The sequence below is a fragment of the Dasypus novemcinctus genome, chromosome 31 (genome assembly GCF_030445035.2).
Source record: "Dasypus novemcinctus isolate mDasNov1 chromosome 31, mDasNov1.1.hap2, whole genome shotgun sequence".
NCBI lineage: Eukaryota > Metazoa > Chordata > Mammalia > Cingulata > Dasypodidae > Dasypus > Dasypus novemcinctus.
In genome coordinates, this window is record NC_080703.1 from 12,276,306 (window position 1) to 12,299,731 (window position 23,426).

Here is a 23,426-nt window from a genome sequence, read left to right on the forward strand (position 1 = left end):
TCCATACCTTCTGGATGTATGCCTTGTATAACTCCCTGTCAATCATATATCGCCTGTCAATAACATCCCATACCAGTATTCCTCCACTGCCATTGTTGAACCACTCTGTGATCCAAAACTTCCTGAAGAGTAAAGCCCAATATAATGTCAGGTTCCCTTACTAGTAAATTGGAATATAGCGATGAGTTTAAAGGTTAGATATAGAATGCATATTGATTTGGAAAAATTCTACATCCTATCTTTTTTCATTTCTTTTTTCCTAATTATACAGCTTCTCTTCAGAGGAGCCCCAGATCACAGTAATTCATATATACAATGTATAGTACTCCCACACATCCACCATAAAACCTTTTCCCTTCCACAGCGATAATCTTTCAACTTATTCATATCATATTTACTGAAACTGATGTACAGAATCTGAGACAATAGCTTTCAAACAAGGTGACATCTGTGCTTACATTGTGGTCCATACTTTAGGCTATACAGTTTTCTAAATTTTTTAGTTATCCTATGTTTTACATTATGGTTTACATTATTAGTCTGTCGTCCCCTATATGTTTTTGGTGTAATATTACATGTTTTATATTCATCCTTGTGTACTCTCACGAAACTCCTCTCTTGCCCCCACATTTACATGGCTCCACCCATTCAACATCCATTTTCCCCTCCCCTTGGGTCCCACAGCGACAGCCAATCTCCATTTCCCAAGGAGCCACGCCCAGATATACTTGCAACAGTGTTCAGAGCCTGACTTGCTCAACTGACCTAATGCCCTGGGAGCCATCCTTTCTCTCGATTGATACAGTTCCCTCTGTTTGATGGCATTAGTCCTCCCCAGGATGTGGGTCCACCCCCACTCTCACTAGTTGGGTCTCTACCCAATGGTACAACCCACCCTGGCAAAATGAGCATTCAGACATTCCCCAGGAGTCTGTCCCGCATCAGACCATTCCTTCCGAGCATCCTAAACAGGTAACACTCCTAATTATATTTTGATACGGTTTTCTCTGCATTTTACTCTCAACCAACACCTGACACTGTCATATGTTCATATGTTGCCCCTCCCTCCCCCAATTTTTTTCACAATATTACCCTTCCGCCCATCCCCAGGCCCCCTCAAACCCGCAAAGCCCCACCCAAAGGCAACCCCTTGACCCCATTTTATCTCTTCTTTGTGCTCATACTTACCGCCAGATCATCATAGATTCCACCCCTGCAGACGTCAGCTTACATCCTTCCTCTACCCCCCAATTTCCTGTAAGCCTATCTTCCAGTCTCTAGCTCTCTGAGACAGCTTGCTTATTTCATATCATTGAGGTTATGTAGTATTTGTCCTTCAATGCCTGGGTTGCTTCACTCAATATAAGGTTCTCAAGATTCATCCATGTTATCACGTGTGTTTGTAGTGCATTTGTTCTTAAAGCCGAGTGGTATTCCATTGTATATATATACCACATTTTATTGATCCCCTCATCTGTTAATGGACATTTGGGTTGATTTCAACTTTTGGCAATAGTGAACAATGCTGCTATGAACATTCGTGGGCATATATCGGTTTGTGTCCTTGTTTTCAGTTCTGCTGGGTATATACCCGCAGTGGTATTGCTGGGTCAAATGGCAAATCTATGGTTAATTTTTTGAGAAACCACCAAACTGTCCTCCAGAATTGTTGGATCCTTCTGCATTCCCACCAGCAGTGGATGAGTGTTCCCATTTCTTCACATCCTCTCCAGCATTTGTACTCATCTGTTATTTTCATAGCTGCCAATCTTAAGGGAGTAAGATGGTACCTCATTGTAGTTTTGATTTGCATTTCCCTGATAGCTAAAGATTTGGAGCATTTTTTCGTGTCCTTTTTAGCCATTTGTATTTCTTCTTTGGAGAAGTGTCTGTTTAAACCTTTCTCCCATATTTTAAATGGGTTTTTTATCTTTTTATTTTCAAGATATAGGGGTTCTTTATATATGCAAGTTATTCATCTCTTATCAGATATATGGTTGCCAAATATTTTCTCCCATTGTGTGGGTTCCCTTTTTACTTCCTTGACAAACTCCTTTGAGGTGTAGAAGGCTTTAATTTTGAGGAAGTCCCATTTAACTATTTGTTCTTTTGCTACTCGTGCTTTTGGTGTGATGTTCATGAACCCATTTCCTATTACAAGGTCTTGTAGATGTTTCCCGACACTGCTTTCCAAGGTCTTTATGTTTTTGGCTCTTATATTTAGGTCTTTGATCCATCTTGAGTTGATCTTTGTATAAGGTGTGAGATGGTAATCCTCTTTCATTCTTCTACATATGGATATCCAGTTCTCCAGGCACCATTTGTTGAATAGGCCATTCTCTCCCAGTTGAGAGGGTTTGGTGTCTTTATCGAATATTATATGGCTATATATATGAAGTTCTATATCAGAACTTTCAATTCAATTTCATTGGTCTGTGTGTCTCTCCTTATGCCCATTCCATGCTGTTTTCACTTCTGTAGCTTTGTAGTATGTTTTGAAGTCAGGTAGTGTGATTACTCCAATTTTGTTTTTCTTTTTCAATATGTCTTTGGCTATTCGGGGCCGCTTTCCTTTCCAAATAAATTTCATAGTTAGTTTTTCTAGTTCCTTAAAGAAGGCTGTGTTGATTTTTATTGGGATTGCATTGAATGTGTAGATCAGCTTTGGTAGGATAGACATCTTAATAATATTTAGTCTTCCTATCCATGAGCAGGGAATATTCTTCCATTTATTTAGGTCTTCTTTGATTTCCTTGAACAGTCTTCTGTAGTTCTCAGTGTATAAGTTTTTTACCTCTTTAGTTAAATTTATTCCTAAATACTTGATTTTTAAATTTACTATAGTTAATGGTATTTGTTTCTTGATTTCCTCCTGATCTTGCTCATTATTGGTGTACAGAAATGCTACTGATTTTTGCGCATTGGTCTTGTAACCTGTGACTTTACTAAACTCATATATGAGTTCTAGAAGCTTTGTTGTAGACCTCTCAGGGTTTTCTATGTATAGGATCATGTCATCTGCAAATAATGAAATTTTGACTTCTTCCTTTCTAATTTGAATTCCTTTTATATCTAATTTGAATTCCTTTGAATTCTTGCCTCAGTGCTCGATCAAGTACTTCTAAGACAATGTTTAATAGAAGGGGAGACAGTGGGCATCCTTTTCTTGTTCCTGAGTTTAGAGGGAAGGATTTTAGGATTTCTCCATTGTAAACAATGTTGACTGTAAGTTTTTCATATATACTCTTCATCATGGTCAAAAAATTTCCTTGTATTCCAATCTTTTGGAGTGTTTTTATCAAGAAAGCGTGCTCTATTTTGTCAAACACTTTTTCTGTATCTATAGATATAATCATGTGATTTTTTTCCTTCAGTCTGTTTATATGGTGTATTACATTGATTGATTTTCTTATGTTGAACCATGCTTGCATACCTGGAATGAATCCCACTTGGTCGTGGTGTATAATTCGTTTAATGTGTTGTTAAATATGATTAGCAAGTATTTTGTTAAGTATTTTTGCGTCTAAGTTCATTAGAAAAATTGGTCTGTAATTTTCCTTTCTTGTGGTGTCTTTGTTTGGCTTTCGTCCTAGGGTAATTTTGGCAAGAAAGAAGGAGTTAGGTAATGTTCCTTCTGTTTCGATTTTTTTGGAAGAGCTTCACCAGAATTGGTGTTAATTTATTCCGGAATGTTTTGTAGAATTCACCTGTGAAGCTGTTTGGCCCTGGGCTCTTCTTAGCTGCAAGGTTTTTAATGACTGATTCTATCTCTTTACTTGTGATTGGTTTGTTGAGATCATCATTTTCTTCTTTCATCAATATAGGCTGCTTATGTGTTTCTAGGAATTTGTCCATTTCCTCTGAATTGTCATTTTTGTTGGAATATAGCTTTTCAAAGTATCCTTTTATGATAGTCTTTATTTCTGTTGGGTCAGTGGTGATATCTCCTTTCTCGTTTCTTATTTTGTGTATTTGCATCTTCTCTCTTTTTTCTTTGTTAGTCTTGCTAAAGGTTTGTCAATTTTATTCAGGTTCTCAAAAAAACAGCTCTTGGTCTTGTTTATCTTTTCAAGTGCTTTCTTATTTTCTATTTCATTTAGTTCTGCTCTTATCTTTGTTATTTCCTTCCTTCTTCTTCCTGTGGGATTACTTTGTTGTTTGTTTTCTAATTCCTCCAAACATGCAGTTAGTTCTTCAATTTTTGCTCCTTCTTCTTTTTTGATGTATGAATTTATGGCTATAAATTTCACTGCCAGTACTGCTTTTGCTGCATCTCATCAATTTTGGTATGTTGTGTTATCATAATCATTTGTTTCAAGGTAGTCATTGATTTCTTTTGAGATTTCTTCTTTGACCCAGTGTTTTTCTAAGAGTGTTCTGTTTAATTTCATTATTTTGGTGTGAAATCTGGGCCTCTGGCCCTTGCAGATTTCCAGCTTCACTCCACTGTGGTCAGAGATATTATTTTGTATGATTTCGATCTTTCTGAATTCATTAAGCCTTTCTTTGTGGCCTAGCATAGGTCTATCTTGGAGAATGATCCATGTGCACTTGAGAAAAATGTATATCCTGCTGTGTTTGGGTGTCATGATCTGTATATGTCTATTAGACAAGCTCCTCTAATATACTGTTCAAATATTTCATTTCTTTGGTGATTCTCTTTTGAGAAGTTCTGTCCAGAGTTGATAGTGGTGTATTAAAATCCCCCACTATAATTGTAGATGTGTCTATTCTTTCACTTAGTTTTTCCAGCATTTGCCTCACGTATTTAGAGGAGCTCTTGTTAGGAGCATAAGTAGTTATGATTGTTCATTCTTCTTGACAGATTGTCCCTTTCACTAATATGTAGTATCCTTCTTTGTCTCTCACAATTGTTTTGCATTTAAAGTCTACTTTGTCTGCTATTAATATAGCTATTCCTGCCTTTTTTTGGTTATTGTTTGCTTGTAAGATTGTTTTCCAACCATTCATTTTCAGCCTCCATGAATCTCTGGCTCTAAGATGTGTCTCTTGTAGACAAAATATAGATGGGTCATATTTTCTTATCCAATGTTCCAGTCTGAATCTTCTCATAGGTGATTTTAATCCATTGACATTCAGTGTTATTACTTTCAAGATATTATTTATGTTAGCCATATTTTGATTGGACTTCTATTTGTCATATTTTGTTTGTTTTTTTTTCTTCTTCTCTTTTTGTCTTTTTTGTTGCTCTTACACTCTCCTTCACCTCTGCCTGTCCTGTTTTGTCCTTTCTTCCTGCAGAACTCCCTTTAGAATTTCTTGAGGGGGAAGTTTCTTGTTGGCATACTCTTTCAATTTCTGTTTATCTGTGATTATTTTGAACTCTCCATTATTTTTGAATGCTGGTTTATCTGGATAGAGTATTCTTGGTCAGAAATTTTTTTGCTTTAGTACTTTGACTATATCATACCACTGCCTTGCCTCCATGGTTTCAGATGAGAAATCAGCACTTAATTTTTTGGAGCTTCCCTTGTATGTGACAGTTTTCTTTTCTCTTGCTGCTTTTAGAATTTTCTCTTTGTCTTGAGCGTTGGATAATTTGACAAGTATGTGTCTTGGGGTAGGCCTGTTGGGGTTTTTGATGTTTGGGGTTCACTGTGCTTCTTGGATATGTACATCTGTCTCTTTCAGTAGATTTGGGAAGTTTTCGGCCATTATTTCCTGCAACACTCCTTCTGACTCCTTTCTCTTCTCTTCTCCTTCTGGGATGCCTATAATACGTATGTTTGTGCATTTTGCATTGTCATTCATGTCTCTAAGTCCTAGCTGGATATTTTCTATCTTTTTATCAATCAATTTTTCTATCTCTTTGATTTCTGGTGTACTGTCTTCCACATCACTAATTCTCTGCTCTGCCTCTTCCAATCTGCTGCTATTTGCTGCAGGTGTATTTTTGATTTCTTGAACCATGGTGTTCATTCCCATCATATCTGTTATCTTTTTGCATATGTCTGCAATTTCCCCTCCAAATGTTGACTTCATATTGTTAACCTCTTCCTTTACTTCATTAAATTTGTCTGTGATATATGTTCTGAGATCTTTAATTACTTGTGCGAAGTTCTGCTCCCATTCCTGATTTTTAGTTCGTTCATTGGATTCAGCCATGTTTTCCTGATTACTGGTTCATTTTGTAGTTTTTTGTTGCTGTCTGGTCATCATTTTATCTTGATGGGTTAATCAGTTTCTTAGCTTCCTTGACTAGTCTTGGGGATTAATTAGCTGTTGTTTTTGTGTAAGTGTAATATCTTCTCTTTGTCACTTTGTTCTTCTCATTCTAATTTCTTGTTGCTGGATGAGTTCACTTTGGAGGAAAGTATTAGGGCCAGGGAAAGGCAATTGTGTAAGAAAGGAAAATGCATAAAGTAGTATTGGTAATAAATGTTACCAGAGCAACAATATGAGTTCTGGGAGAATGGATATTAGGTTCATGTATGTTGTGTAGAGTTATAGCAGTAGGTAGAGTACCTATAATGAGGTAGTTGACTGAATATGGGAGGAATATGGTATGAATTAAAAAGCTAGTGTTTTCGTGAGAGAGGGAAAGAGAAAAGAAAGGCAATAGTTTCAAGAGTGGATAAAAGACAGAAAACAAAACAAAGGTATTAGTAATTGACAGTTAGACAATTTTGGGGATCAAAGAAAGGGAGGTGGAATATAGGAGAAACAATAGATGATGGAGGATATCAAGATGTGGGGGAAAGGGGATAGTGTAGGTAGCCAAAATCAATTCACTCAGAAATGAGGCAGTGGAGGATGAGGAAACCTAGCAAATGTGTGGTGTTCCCTCCAGCACCTATTGTATAAGTAAGATAAAATAAGAAGAAAATGAGTGACAAGAGAGAAAGAAGAAAAAAAAAAGACCTTGTGGGATACAATGGGAGAAAAGATTAGGAGATATTGCAATGTTAGCAATCACTACAATAATAAATAAAAAAATAAAACAAAGCAAAACAAAACAAAAAAACAAAAAAGAAAAAACACAAATGTTGAGGGCTAGGACATTCAATGACATCAGATGGACCTCAGGGCATGGTGGATTCAGGGATGGAAAGTCTGTGATATTGCAGACTCAAGAGGTGTGATTCTTCGGGTGTAGGTCACCAGGGTTTAGGGGACACAGACCTGGCAACCTCAAATCTGGTTAACAGGGAGCCTAGGAGCACCGCAGTGCAACACAGCCTTCAGGGATCCCCACAGCTCAGTGCCAGACGTATGGGGGAGATCACATCCACAACCTCTGACCTATGCTTCAGAACCCTACAATTCACCCTCTCACTAGTGTCTCCTCTGTGGCTGTATCACTAATTCGACTTCAGGACAGCTCCCGCCCTGCAATCACCCGAAACAGCCACCTCTGGGTCCCTCTACACTGCAGCCAATTTAATGACGCTGCAGATCAACAGCCAGGCCCAGCCGGTGTGGCTCCAGCCGGAAGCGCAGATATCAGTGTCCTAACCCGAAATTCCCAGGCCTCGCAAAAGATTCCCCTAATCGGCTTCCAGACATCACCCACCCTGCAGGCCCCTGAACCAACCTCCTGGTGATGTCTTTTTTTTGTGAGTGATTTAAGGCTGCTACAGATTGGCAGCCAGCCTTGGGGGTGGGGCTCTAGCCGGAAGCACTATCATTCATGTCAGAAATAAAAAATTTTCCCACCTCACACAAAACTCCCATCTGTCTCCCCAAATCAGTCTGCGAAGGCCTCCTGCAGCTCCACCCACCCCAGCAGGGAACGTCCCACACACAGCCCCCACCACTGTGTAAGAGAAACTCAATTTTATCTTATACATGAATTTTCTCTATTGCCTTCCCACCAAATCAATGTCCAGACACCTCCTGCCCTGCAGAATCCTGAAACAGCCTGGTCCGAAAGAATTTCCAATGCTGCCCAGTTGCTTCTATGCAGGAGAGACACTCAGGTGCACTCACTCAACCACCATCTTGCCCCGTCCCTCTCCCCCTGCCTTTGATTTCAGCCCCCTGCCCTCCAGCAAGTGTGAGGGAGGAACAATTCTTATCCAACAGTGACCCCTAGTGGTGGTAGTTTTGCCTCTGACTTTCCACCACAGAGCCGCTTTCTTTTTCCTATAGCTTCTTCTGCCTCTTTTCTTCCCATCAGACATACATGAGAGAACTGTCCAGGACACAAGAGCAGAGGTTCTCGTCTCACAAAATGATTTTAAGAGCCAAAGATGGGTTCCACATATTAGTAAAAGGGGTAAACTTTCAAGAAGAAAGAACGAAAATAAACTTTTATGCACCTAAGCACGAGGCTCAAAATACATGAGGCAAACACTGGGAAAATTAAGCGGAGAAATAGATGCTTATACAAGTATAGTGGGGGGATTTAATACAAAATTATTATGACTAGACAGAACATCTCAACAGAGAATTAATAAAGAAACAAAGACTCTGAATAATACACTAGAGGATCTCGACCTAACTGACATATACAGAACAATACACCCAAATACAGTGGGATATACTTTCTTCTCAAGTGCACATGGACAATTACCCAATATACACCACATACTAAGCCACAGAATAACACTCAAAGAATTAAAAAAGATTGAAATTATACAAAGTAATTTCTCTGATTATAATGGTATGAAGCTTGAAATTAGCAGCGGCCAGAAAACTAGGTCAGACACAAATATATGGAAATTAAACAACACACTCTACAACAAACACTGGGTCAAGGAGGAAATTACAAAAGAAATCAGGAAATACCTTGAAATGAATGAAAAGGACAACAATACATATCAAAACTTATTGGATTCAGCCAAAGCTGTATTGAGAGGGAAATTTATAGACATAAATATATAAATGAAAAAAAAAAAAGAAGAGCAAAAATCAAAGTCCTAACAACACACCTGTAGGAATTAGATAAAGAAAAACAAACTAACCCCAAATGAAGTAGAAAGAATTAAATAAAGATTAGAGTAGAATTAAATGAAATAGAAAATAAGAAATCACTAGAAAAAATTAAGAAAACTAAAACCTGGCTCTTTGAGAAGATCATTAAAATTGAAAAACGCTTAGCTATACCAGCAAAGAAAAGAGGAGATAAGATGTAAATACACAAAATAATAAATGAAGAAGGGGATATCACCATTAACTCCATAGAAATAGAGTACCAGAAGAGGATACTTTGAGAAATTATATGTCAACAAGAAGGATAATTTAAAGGAAATGAAATATTTCTTAGAAACACACAAGCAGCTTACATTGACAAAAGAATTTGATGAACTCAACAGACCAATCACAAGTAAATATGGAATAAGAACCTCCCAAATAAGAAGAGTGCAGGATCAGACAGCTTCACAGGTGAATTCTACCAAACATTCCACAGAGAACTAACACCAATCCTGCTTAAACTCTTCCAAAAAAAACAGAAGTAGAAGGACCGTTGCCTAGCTCATTCTATGATGCCAACATTACCCTAAAAACAAAGCCAAACAAAGACACCACAAGAAAGGAAAAATACAGACCAATTTCTGCAATGTCCTTAGATGCTAAAATCCTCAAAAAATACTTGCTAATCATATTCAAAAACACATCAAATGAATTATATACCATAACCAAGTGAGTTTCATCCCAGGTATATAAGGATTATCCAACAAAAGAAAATCAATCAATGTAATACACCACATAAACAGATTGAAATAAAAAATCACATGATCATATCTACAGATGCAGAAAAGCATTCACCAAAATACATCACCCTTTTCCTGATAAAAATCCTGCAAAAGAGATAGTAATAGGAGGAAAATTTTTGAACAAGAGTATATATGAAAAAGCCACAGCTAACAACATGTACAATGGTGAAATCCTAAAACCTTTCCCACTAAGATCAAGAACAAGACAAGGATCTCCACTGCCACTGCTTCTATTTAACATTGTGTTAGAAGTACTTACTCAAGCACTTAGGCAAGAAAAAGATATAAAATGCATCCAAATTGAAAGGAAGAAGTCAAAATTTCACTATTTGCAGATATCATGATCCAATGTATGAAAGGCCCTGAGAAATCTACACCAAAACTTGTAGAACTTATAAATGATTTCAGTAATGTCATAGGTTATAATATTAATGCACTAAAGTCAGTAGCATTTCTGTACACTAGTAATGAGCAACCTGTGAAGGAAATCATGACAAAAATCCAATGTACAAGATCAAATAAAAGAATCCAATACCTAGGAATAAACTTATTGAAAATGTAAAGGATTTCTACACAGAAAACTACACAGCCCTGTTAAAGTAAATCAAAGAAGACTTTTTAAAAAATGAAGAATATTCCATTTTCATGGATGGGAAGACCAAACTTCATTAAGATGTCCATCCTACTGAAAATGATCTACACATTTAAAACAATCTCAATAGAAATCAACACATCCTTTTTATTGAATTGGAAAAACTAAATATGAAATTTAAATGCAAGGGCAAGTGTCTCCAAATAGCAAAAGATATATTGAAAAAGAAAAATGAAATTGGAAGAATCACACTTTTTGACTTTAAAACATTCTATAAAGCTACAGTGGTCAAAACTTCATGGTATTGACACAAGGATAAACATACCAACAAATTGAGCCAAATTGAGAGTTCTGATATAGAATCAGATATTCAAAAAGGCCACCAAACACATTCAACTGGGAGAGAATGCCATCTCCAACAAATTGTGCTTGTAAAACTGGAATCCATATCCAAAAGAATGTGAGAGAAACACCATCTCACACCATATACAAAAATCAACTCAGGATTGATCAAAGATCTAAATGTAAGAGCAAACAGCATAAAGACCTTGAAAGATAATCTAGTGGAGCATTTACAGGACCTTGTAATAGGGAATATTTTTTTCATCTTTTTATTGTTTTTAATGTTACATTAAAAAAATATGAGGCCTCCATATACCCCCCACCCCCCTCACCCCACTCCTCCCACATCAACAACTTCTTTCATCATTGTGGGATATTCATTGCATTTGGTGAATATAATTTGGAGCACTGCTTCACCACATGGATAGTGGTTTACATTGTAGTTTACACTCTCTCCCAGTCCACCTAGTGAGCCATGGCAGGACATACATTGCACAGTGTCTTTCCTTGCAGTACCACCGAGGACAACTCCAAGTCCTGAAAATGCCCCCACATCATATCTCTTCTTCCCTCTCCCTAACCTCAGCAGGTACTGTGGCCACTTTCTCCACATCAATGCTACAAATTCTTCCCTTACTAATCACAATAGTTCCATAGTTGAATATATCAGTAAGTTTACTCTAATCCATATTCTAATCCTCTAGCCTGTGGACCCTGGGATGTTTATGTCCACTCCACCTCTATATTGCAGGAGCTTAGGTTCCACATGGATGAAGGATGCAATTTTCCTGCTTGCAGGTGTAGGCACTCTTGGCTCTGTGGTGTGGTGGTTGACCTTCTTCACCTCTCTGTTAGGTGGCCAGGGTAAGTCCAATAAACCAGACAGTATAAGTTGCAAGTCTGCTGAGGCTTAGGGCCTGACTATCACTTGGACAGTCCAGAGATTCAGGTCTCCTGAATATACACCAACCCCAGCGCTAACCACAGGTCCAGTAAAAGTGACAGAAGAAGCATGTGTAGAAAGGTCATATGTGAATCCAACTCCATCACACTCAGGAACACAAACTCCAGAGTAGGGCCCACTGACATGGCACTGAACTCCAGAGCCATCTGCCATGACCATAGAACCTGTGGGTCTCTATAGCCCTCAGGAGAACCAGTACCTGAGGTTGTATCTACTTTGGCTGTCTCTGGGACCTTGCTGAGGTGTGTGTAAGCACAACCTCTCTGATGACCTCCTGACTCTCTTTTAGAGACTCATAGCCATATAAACTCATTTGTTCTTTTCATTTCCTTTTATTCAAGATCATAAAGCAGTTTTTAATGCCTAATATTACATGTAGGCTGAGGTAGTCTGCTCTTCTGAGTTGACCCATTTATTCAAAGTCTTTTTCTAGTTACATCACCAGCTGGTGCTTGGTAGTAATTCCTCAGCACTAGGGAGGTTCATCCCTGGGAGTTGTGTCCCATGATGGGGGGAAGGTAATGCATTTACATTCTGAGTTTGGCGTGAACTTCACATCCAAATCCCAAGCAGTGAAAGAAAAAAATAGATAAATGGGAACTCCTCAAAATTAAAACTTTTACACCTCAAAGGTGTGATGGAAGAAAATATTTGGTAATTATATATCTGATAGGAGCCTAACATACAGCATATATAAAGAAAACATATCTAAAAACAAAAGACAAACAACCCTTTTAAAAATGGGGAAAAGAGAAAGACAAAGTAGATACACCTCCAGGTATTGGTGCTACACAGATTCTACGGTCATGGCAGATGGCTCTGGAGTGGGCCTTACTATGGAAATTGTGCTCCTGAGTGTGATGGAATTGGACTCAGATGTGACCTTTCTACACATGCCTCTTTTGTCACTTTTATTGAACTTGTAGTTTGTCACTGGGGTTGGTGTATCCTAAGAAGACTTGAAGCTATGGACTGGCCATGTGGCAGCTGGGCTCTAAGCCTCAGCAGATTTGAACTCCTATTCTCTGGTTTGCTGAACTTGCACAGGCCAGCTAACAGGAAAGTGAAAATGGCTAACCACCACACCAGGGAACTGAGATTGCCTACAACTTTAAGTAAGAGAATCATATCCACCAACCATGTTGGATATAAGTCCCCTCTCAATATAGAGGTGGAATGGACATCACCAACCCAGGGTCTACAGGATGGAGGAATAAGTTATGGAATAGTGTGAACTTATTGGTATTCTTCTGTAAAATTATTTTGAATAGTAAGGGAAGCAGCTGTAACATTGATCTGGAGAAAGTGGCTATGGTAGTTGCTGAGGGAAGGGAGAAGGAAGAGTTGAGATGTGGGACATTTTTGCTACTTGGAGTTGTCCTAAATGATATTGCAGGGACAGATGCTGGACATTATATATCCTGCCATAACCCACTGAATGTACTGGGGAGAGTGTAAACTACAATGTAAATTATAATCCATGCGGTCTGGCAACGCTCCAAAATGTAGTCACCAAATGCAAATAATATGCCACAATGATAAACAAGGTTTTTGATGTGGGAGGAGTGGGAGGGTGGTGTGTCGGAAATGAAAGAACCTTTTACTTTTTTTAATACAACTTTATTTTGTGATCTATGTATCTTTAAGAAACATACAATTTAATAAGTAAAAAGAAAGAATACGGAACTAGCTCATGGAATAACATGGATGAACCTTGAGGTCCTTATGTTGAGTGAAGCAAGTCAGACATTGAAGGACAAATATTACATGACCTTTGATATAAATTAAGCAAATCAAGCAGACTCAGAGAGCTATTGTCTGTAAGAGATATTTAGAGGAAATATAAAGGGAGAAGTTTGTGAGCCAATGCCCATATGGACCAAATCTATGATAAGGTGAAAGTGTGTCATTGGGTAGTGAAGGACTATGACAAAACATTGGTGATACTATTGGGTTAGGCATTGCTGGTTTGACAGGGGTGGGGTAGTGAGGATACGTTGGACGGCTCATGGAACTGGGGGAGGGTTGGGCAATGGACCATGTGAACACTGGGAATTGTCAGGTATGTGGTTGAATGTAAAAAGTTGAGAACACTCCTATGGCAATATGACAAGGGAGGGTTACTGGTTTATGGTGTTGGATGGGGAGCATTCAGGACAGGGTGCACCTGGGGCAGGCTTCTAGGGAGAGTGTGCGTGATCATTTTGTCATAATGTTTTGTGTCGGTGTGTGGAAACCCACATAATGAGTGGGAAGCTGTTGAACTCCCATCCTGGGGAGAACCTATATCTTCTCAAACAATGGGACAGGAGTCATTTGAGGGCATAGGTGATTCCTAAGAGGGGAGGACAAACCAGAATGTCAGAACTTCAGTGTTGCAAGTAACTAGAATCTTATCCAAGTAGTGAAACCAGATGATCAATATTGGCCCCAAGGGGAGGCAGAGGGAGCACACAGAGTATATGAAAGAGGGTTATTTATTGGGCAATGGAAGTATTCTACATGATCTTACAATGATGGACACTGGTCATGTTAAATGTCATCAAAATTTATAAATGACCACACCATGGAGCCTAGAGTGTCTACAACTGAAAGCAGGAGGAGTGCATCCAGTCTCCATCTGGAATTTAAGCCCCCACTTGACATAGATGTGCAATGGACACAACCAATCCAATGTCCACAGAAAAAATGTGGAATGGGTGTGGGAAGGGTAGCCATGGTGGCTGCTGGGTTTGGGGAATGGGAGGAAGAGATGAGATGTGGAGGCGTTTTCGGGACGCGGAAAAGTCCTGGGTGGTGCTTCATGGACAATTACGGGACATTGTAGATCCCCCCAGGGCCCACTGGATGGAACATGGGAGAGTGTGGGCTATGATGTGGACTACTGACTAGGGGTGCAGTGATACTCAGAGATGTACTTACCAGGTGCAATGGATGAGTCACGATGATGGGAGAGAGTGTTGCTGTGGGGGGAGTGGGGGGTGGGGGTGGTGGGGTTGAATGGGACTTCATATTTTTTGAATGTAATTTTTAAAAATAAATAAATAATCTATTAAATAATTTATAAATTAATGTGCTGTAAAATGTAAACCATAATATAAACCATTGACCGTGGTTAGTAGCTATGATTTACTGCTTGTATAACAGTTGAAACAAATGTACCATCCACATGTAAAACGGTATTAACATGGGAAGGGGAAAAGGGGGGAGGATGTTGGGTATATCGGGTCCCCTATATGCTGTGTGTGACTTTTCTGTGACCTAAAACTTCTTTGAAAACAAAATTTTATACTTTTGTTTAATGGAATAAACAAAATGGAGTAAATGGAAGGAAATGTCAGTATACACACAGTACAATATATATTAAACTGATGAAAGAAAAAAGTTTTTAAGAAAATAATAGTTTTCATTATTTTGTAATATCCCAAATTTTAAATTTTATTTTTAATATTTAACCTATCATTATTATTTGATTTTCCTAATAATTGTATTTGGCTTTTTTATTGGCTTTATTTTTGAAGAAGCTTTGGATCACAGAAGAGTTACAATTGGAGAAGGGGAGAATCATTAGTGTGGAGTGTCAGTAACGAGGGATACATGGGAGGAATTTCTCCTGGAAATACACGTAAGGTATATAAATGTTTTCACATATTCATGTGGCATTGCCACAGTGGGTGGAGAGACACACAATAACTGAGAGAATATTGAATTCTAATCCTGGAGAGCTCTGCTACATTCTCTAATGGAACAGCAGCAATCCCCCAAGTACAGGGGCAATGACTAGTGAAGAAAAATGGCCCATTGATGGACCCTTGATATTGATGACTATGCTTATGAGCCTTTGCTCTTGAAATTGAAACTTAGCCTTGTGTTTAGGGTGCCTAAAATTACCTTCTGAGATCCTCCTTGTTGCTCAAATGTAGCCTCTTTCTAAGACAAATTCAGCATACAAATGCGTTGTCTTCCCCCCAGAGTAGGACATGACTCCTAGGGATGAGCCTTCTGTACATTGAGGGATTACCATCACCAATCAAATAGCAGGGTAACTGGAAAAAGATGTAAAAGAAAAGGGGGGGGGGATGTAAAAACAAATGAGTTCAGAAGGCTGAGAGACTTCAAAGTGAATTGGGAGGTCATTTCAGAGGTAGCACTTATGCACATCTCAGCAGGATCTCATAGATTGCCAAAATAGATACTACCCCAAATAGTCTCCTGAGAGCTCTGGAGACACCTAGGTCCTATAGTCATGATAGATAGGTCAGGAATTTGGTGCCTTCCCAGTGGGCCTACCTTGGGGTTTGTGCTCCCCATTGTGACAGAGTTGGGACTCAGTTATGACTTCCCTATACATAGCTCATCTGTCCCTTCTATTTGAACTTGTACTTGGTGATGGTGTTAGTAGGTATACACCCAAGAAACTTAAGTCTTTGGACTGCCCATGTGCCAGCTGTGCCCTGAGCCTCAGTGGAGTTGCAACACCTACTCTCCAGTTCATTGGACCCACCCAGGGCAATTAACAAAGAGGTGAGGATGGGCAACCACTATACCAAGGAAATAAGAAAGCCTACAACTGCCAGCAAGAGCATCCCATCCATATATGGGATCAAACTCCCCTCTCAATTAGAGGTGGATTGGGCATCACCATCCCAGATTCCTTAAGAATGGGAAAGAACTATGGACTAGAGTGGACTTACTGGTATTCTTCTATAGCCTTATTGTCTATACTTATTGCTACTTATTGTAATTCTAGCAATGGAAGAAATTATAACATTGGTGTGGAGGCAGTGACCGCTGGAGGATCTGAGGGCAAGGAGAGGGAAAAACAGTTGTAACACGGGGGCATTTTGGGGACTTGGAGTTGTTCTGAATGGCTTTGCAATGAAAGATAAAGGCCATTATATGTCTTCCCATAACCTACAAAATTTTGTGGGAGAGAGTGTCAACTACAATGTAAACTATAATCAATGCTCAGTAGCAATATCCTGAAATGTGTTTATCAATTGCAATGAATGTATGTCCCTAATGAAAGATGTTGTTTATGTGGGAGAATGTGGGAGCTACCAGGAGCAGGGCATATGGAAATTCCTACACTTTTTATGTAACATTTATGTAATCTAAGTACCTATAAAATAATTTTAAAAAAATATTTTTTAAAAAAGAAACCAGTCTAATAGGATAAGACAAAACAGCGAGATATTAGAATGATCACTGTTTGCCCAGGCCTTAGGCAGAGGGAGGTACATTGAGTAGGTGAAGCTCAGAAATTTTCAGAACAGTGAAATTATTCTCTATTATACTGGGATTGCAGGCATATGACATTATGCATTTTTCAAAACCCATTGAACTTGAAAACATCCAAGTTCAAAAATAATCTAACTGTATTGTAAATGCATCAAATGCCCTATCTGAGGGGTATGGGAGGAAAAGATGCTGGATTAGTAATATTGGATATGAACAGTTTCTGTAATATGAAATCAATGGGCACTGTACACAGGTATGCTACTCTATTTGATATTGTGTCCCATCAGGGTATGGGTTAACAAATTTTACTTTTATACATGTACACTGGAATTAAGCAATGAAGTAAATGAATGGAATATGGGAAATATGCTTCCCAACATGGTGTGGAAGGACTCAGATAAGCAAGGGGAGGATGTTAGATTGTTCTGTTAATGATTTAGAGACAGACACATCAGTGTGAATTCGTGTGGAGGTAAATATAGTTACACAGGGTTGCTTGTAGAAATATTTGCAGATATGTATATATACATAGGATTGTGTACACACATGTGTGTTTTTGTAATATCCATGGAGATAGCCCAGTAGCAAGGCACATATATCGTCCAGACTTTAGATATTAAAAGCATTTTTGCAATAAGAATTTTCTTGGAGAAATAGCTGCCTGCAGGACTAGGTCAAGAAATATGCAAAAAGAGTCTGGAGTATCTCTTAGTACCAAAACGTTAGTATGTGTTAAAATAAAACTGGTAATGTTGGGGATAACTTCAAATAGACTCAGGACATAGCCAAAAGGGTTCCAAAGATCAAAACTGGAATAAACTGAAAAACAAAATAAAGTAGTACTGTATCACAACACAAAGTAAGAAATAAATGTCATGAGGCAATCCTAATATAAATAATTGATTTTTAAAAGATACATATTTATTGTGAAGATGAATTCCATAATATATGGAGATATTTTTCTCTCAAGGCAGTGGCACAAACATCACACTCCTGAATGTGGGCTTCATATATTAATTTCATTCGAAAAGCCATATATGGAAATGCAGAGAATTGATGAGTATTGGGGAAGCTAGGAAAGCTCCAAACACTGTTGATCAAGGTCAACATCAAGAGTGATAAGTCATGTTGATAGGATGCACCCTAGATATGATGCAATGAAAATAACACATTATCCTGGGATCTTCCTCCAAAATCCCATTAACCCTGTCTAAACATGAGAGAATATCAGGCAAATTCAGAGTGAGGGGCACTTTACAAAATACCCGACCTACACTCCTCAAAAGTATACAAGTCATAAAACATGAGGAGAAAATCTGAGACGTAGTCACTGCCTGAATGGCTTAAGAATTTTTGAAAATAAATATAATTTGCTATTCTGGCTTGGAGGTGTTAAGATATTGGAAAAGTATGTGAGAAGTTCTTGAAAATCCTCTCTACTATCCTTGCACCTTTTCTGTAAATCTAACACAGTTTTAAAATATTAAATTTATTAATAAATAAATTATTAGTTAAGTGTAAAATTCTGGAAACTTTGAACTCCAAGGTTCAATCCATGACAATTACATTTATATACCATGGATAAGAATATAGCATTGCTGCCTCACATTATTCTTCCATTAAATCAGAATAGTGAAAAACAATTTCATGGAATAATTGAATTAAATGAAATAATGAATACAAAATGCCTGGCATTGTGCTTAGGATAAAAATGAATATTTTTCTTTGTAGTCCAAGCCCACACAGATTCACTTCCCACTACAATTGTGCTATTTCCATCCCTCATCCTCTCTGTAGGGTTTTGGCAACAGCGATCGTCATGTTGACTGAGAGTAAGCTTTCATCATGGAAAGTAATTTCACGACCATCACCTTCTATAAACCTGCCCTGACTCTCAATAATTTAAAACATAAATATCCATGTTCTGCACAAAACACCAGGCTCTCTATACTATGGCTACTGCCAAACTGGTCAGGCTGCTTATCCCCTTTTCACATCCTACCCCTTCATTGTTCATCAGATAGCAAGAACTAATTTTAAAACTTCACCACATCATATGGTTACCTTGATTGGATTGTTTCCCTCTTGTTTCTTCTTGGTGCGTTTCTGCACCTTTCTCCTCTTGAAGTTACCCCAATCTCTACTTTCAGTGTCAGTGCAGTCATCTCCCTTGTGAAGCCCTCACTTGTCTCCACAGAATGAGCATAAACTTTTAGATCCACTTCACCAGGATGTCAGTGCCATCTCAGGGTATTTCATGTAGTCACTACTATTTTTGCTTGCACATAATCTCTATAAGATGTGGAAGAATATTTTACTTATCTCTTTATTCACAAAATATTATTTAGTAACTTCCATGATGTGTTTGATGACTAAATGGTTGTTGAATGACTAAAATTAAAAATGAATGAGGGATGTGCAGAAAGGTCACATCTGAGTAAAATTCCATCATACTCAGGAATACAAACTCCAAAGTAGGGCCCACTGACATGGCGCTGAACTCCAGAGCCAGCTGCCATGACCATAGAACCCGTGGGTCTCTGCAGCCTTCAGGAGAACTAGTACCTGGGCTTCTATCTACTTTGGCTGTCTCTGGGACCCTGCTGAGGCATGCATAAGCACGACCCTTCTGATGACCCCCTGACTCTTTTTTGGAAACTCATAGCCATATAAACTCATTTCTCCTTTCCATTTCCCCCTTTTATTCAAGGTCACCGGACATTGTAAATCCTCACAGGGCCCACTTGATGGAATAGAGGAGAGTATGGGCCATGATGTGAACCAATGTATATGAGGTGCAGAGGTGCCCAAAGATGTACTTACCAAATCCAATGGATGTGTCATGGTGATGGGAACGAGTGTTATTGGGGGGGGGGAGAGGAGGGGTGGGGGGTGGGGTTGAATGGGACCTCACATATATATTTTTAATGTAATATTATTACAAAGTCAATAAAAAATAAAAAAATAAAAAAATAAAAAAAAATTTCTGAAAAAAAAAACAAAACAGTTTTTAACAACTGTTATTATGTTATTACGTGAAGGTTGAGATATTCTGCTGGTCTGACTTGACCCTTTTATTCAAAGTCTTCTTCTAGTTACATCATCAGCTGGTGCTTGGTAGTAATCCCTCAGCACCAGAGAAGCTCATCCCTGGGAGTCATGTCCCATGCTGGGGGAAAGTAATGCATTTTCATGCTGAGTTTGGCTTAGAGAGTGGCCACATTTGACCAACATGGAGGATCTCAGGAGGTAACTCAGGCAAACTGCACCTCTAGGCCTAGTTCATATTTTAGGCACACAGGCTCATAAGCATAGTCATCAGTATAAAGGGCTCATTGTTGGACCATCCTTATTAGTCTTTGTCATTGCATTTGGGGATTGATGCTGTTCCATTGGGGAATGTGATAGAGCTCCCTAGTTTAGGAACTCAACATTCCCTTATTTGAAGTTTTTAATTGTAACCACTATGAAAATATCCAAACATTTTTATGTACCCTATATACATGCCTGGAGAACTCCCTCCCAGCCATGTGGCTCCCATCAATAACATCCCACACAGTGTTCCTCCCCTGCCAGAGTTGAACCTCTCTGTTCACACTGAGACTATTTTAATATTTACTCTTTGAAATCTAAATGTGATTTTGAAAATAATTGATTCTTCCTTCCAATGTACAATATATAGTCAAAATAACCTGCTGGATGTTGATTAAATTTAGAATATTAAAATTTTGTTCAACACACACACACAAAAAAACTTCTTAAAAAATGAAGCCTAATATATTGTCAAGTTCCACAAATAATAAAGTGGAAGATAGTGATGGATTTAAAGGTTAGATATAGAATACATAGTAATTTAGAAAAACTAAATAAAGTAAAAATAAATTGGTGTATCAAAAAATGAAAATGCTTCATTTTTGATGTTTTGTCTTTCATTAATGCAATAGGTGTTGCCCCGTATGTACAGTGGCAAGGCAATTTCATTTCTTCCTCAGTGTCTACATCCTTTCATTTTTTCTAATTATTTGTTTTGTCTTCACAAAATGTTTAGATCACAGTAATTCACATATATAATATAGGGTATTCCCACATATCCAATATCAAACATTTTGTCCCTTCCCTAGCAATGATATTTTTACATGTTCATATTGTGTTTGCTGCACTTGATGTACAGATATTGAAACATAGATTGCAACCAAGGTTCCATTTTGTCTTACATTATGATCTATATTTTAGACTATACAATTTTCTAAATTTTTAGGTATCTTATGTTTTACATTATAGTTTACATTTTAACCTATATACTTTTATACAATTTTGGTGTAATTTAACATGTCCTATATCCATCATTGCATGATCTTGTGGAACACTTCCATTACCCTACAGTTACCCTGATTCCATCTATTCAATACCCCTCTCCCCCTCCCCATAGCACCCACAGTGACAATCAGTCTTCATTACTTGAAGGACCATATTCAGAGATACTTGCAACAGTGTTGATGGCTTGACATACTCGACTGTCCTAACCCATTGAGAGCCACCAGTATTCTTGAGAGACACATTTCCCTGTTTGAGAACATCAGTCCTCAGGATGTGGGTATAACTTCACACTAATTGTATGGATCTCCACCAAGTGATATAACCCACTATGACAAAATGAGCATTCACACACTACCTGGAAGCCTGACCTGCGTAAGATGTCCCACCTTAAGCATCTTAAACATGTAAACTTCCTTATTATATTTTCTAAAAAGTTTTCTCAACATTACAGTTTCAACCACATACCTGACAATCTACTATGTCCAAATATTTCCCCACCCTCCCCCCAATTTCTAGAGCCATCTGACCCTTCCTCCCATCCTTAGGCCCCCTCAAGCCATCAAAGCTCCACCCAAGGCATCCGTATGCCCCCATTTTATCCCTTCCCTCTACAAATATTTACATACAGCTAATCATAGATTTCACCCATGTAGGTGTTAGCTCTCTTCCAAACTTTCTTTAAGCCTATCAACCAGTCTGTAGCTCTCTGAGACAACTTATCATGTAATATTTGTGCTTCAATGCCTGGGTTGCTTCACTCAACATAAGGTTTTCAAGGTTCATCCATGTTATCACATTTGTTTGTACTGTATTCCATCTTATAGCTGAGTAGTAGTCCATTGTATGTATATGCCACATTTTATTTATCCATTCATCAATTGATGGCCATTTGCATTGATTCCAACTTTTGACAATAGTAAATAATGCTGCTATGAACATTGGTGTGCATATATCAGTTTGTATCCTTGTTTTCAGTTCTACTGGGTAAATACCCACCAGTGGACTTGCTGGGCCATATGGCAAATCCATAGCTAGTTTTTTTTGACAAACCACCAAACTGTTTTTCAGAATGGCTGTATCCTTCTGCATTTCCACCAGCATGAGTGAGTGTTCCCATTCCTCCACATCCTCTTCAGTACTTGTAGTCTTCTGTGTTTTTGATGGCTGCTAGTCTCGTGGGAGTAAGATGGTATCTCATTGTAGTTTTGATTTGCATTTCCCTAATATCAAGTGATTTTGAGCATTTTTCATGTGCTTTTTAGTCATTTGCATTTCTTATTTGGAGAAGTTTCTATTTTTTTTTATTTTTATTATTTATTTATTTATTTATTTTTTATTGACTTTGTAATAATATTACATTAAAAATATATATATATATATATGAGGTCCCATTCAACCACACTACCCCCTCCCCACCTCTGCCCCCCAGCAACACTCATTCCCATCATCATGACACATCCATTGCATTTGGTAAGTACATCTTTGGGCACCTCTGCTCCTCATGGTCAATGGTCCACATCATGGCCCATACTCTCCCCCATTCCATCCAGTGGGCCCTGTGAGGATTTACAATGTCCGGTGATTGCCCCTGAAGCACCATCCAGGGCAGATCCATGTCCCAAAGACGCCCCCGCCTCTCATCTCTTCCTGCCTTTCCCCATACCCATCAGCCACCATGTCCACTTTTCCCAATCCAATGCCACCTTTTCTATGTGGACATTCGATTGGTTGTGTCCATTGCACCTCTATGTCAAGAGGAGGCTCAGAATCCACATGGATGCTGGATGCAATCCTCCCACTTTCAGTTGTAATCACTCTAGGCTCCATGGTGTGGTGGTTGTCCTTCTTCAACTCCATCTTAGCTGAGTGTGGTGAGTCCAATGAATCAGATTGTAGGTTCTGGAGTCTGTTGAGGCTCAGGACCTGGCTATCACATTGTCAGTCCAGAGATTCAAATCCCCTAAATATCTCTTAAACCCCAACACTAACTGCACCTCCAGCACATTAGCATGAAAGTCTTATGAAGAGAGATCCCATCTGAGTCCAGATTCATCACACATAAACAGCATTTCCAAGGAGGGGCCATCTGACCTGGTAGTTAAGCCCATCGGTCTTGACCATAACTCCCATGGGTCTCTTTAGCCCTCAGAGGAACCAATACCTGGAGGTTGTATATGCTTTATCTGTCTCTCAGACTCTCCTCAGTTGTGGATAAGGGCAATCCTTCTGCCAGCCTCCAGACTCCTTTTTAGAGACTCGTAGCCATATAAACTCATTTCTCCTTTCCATT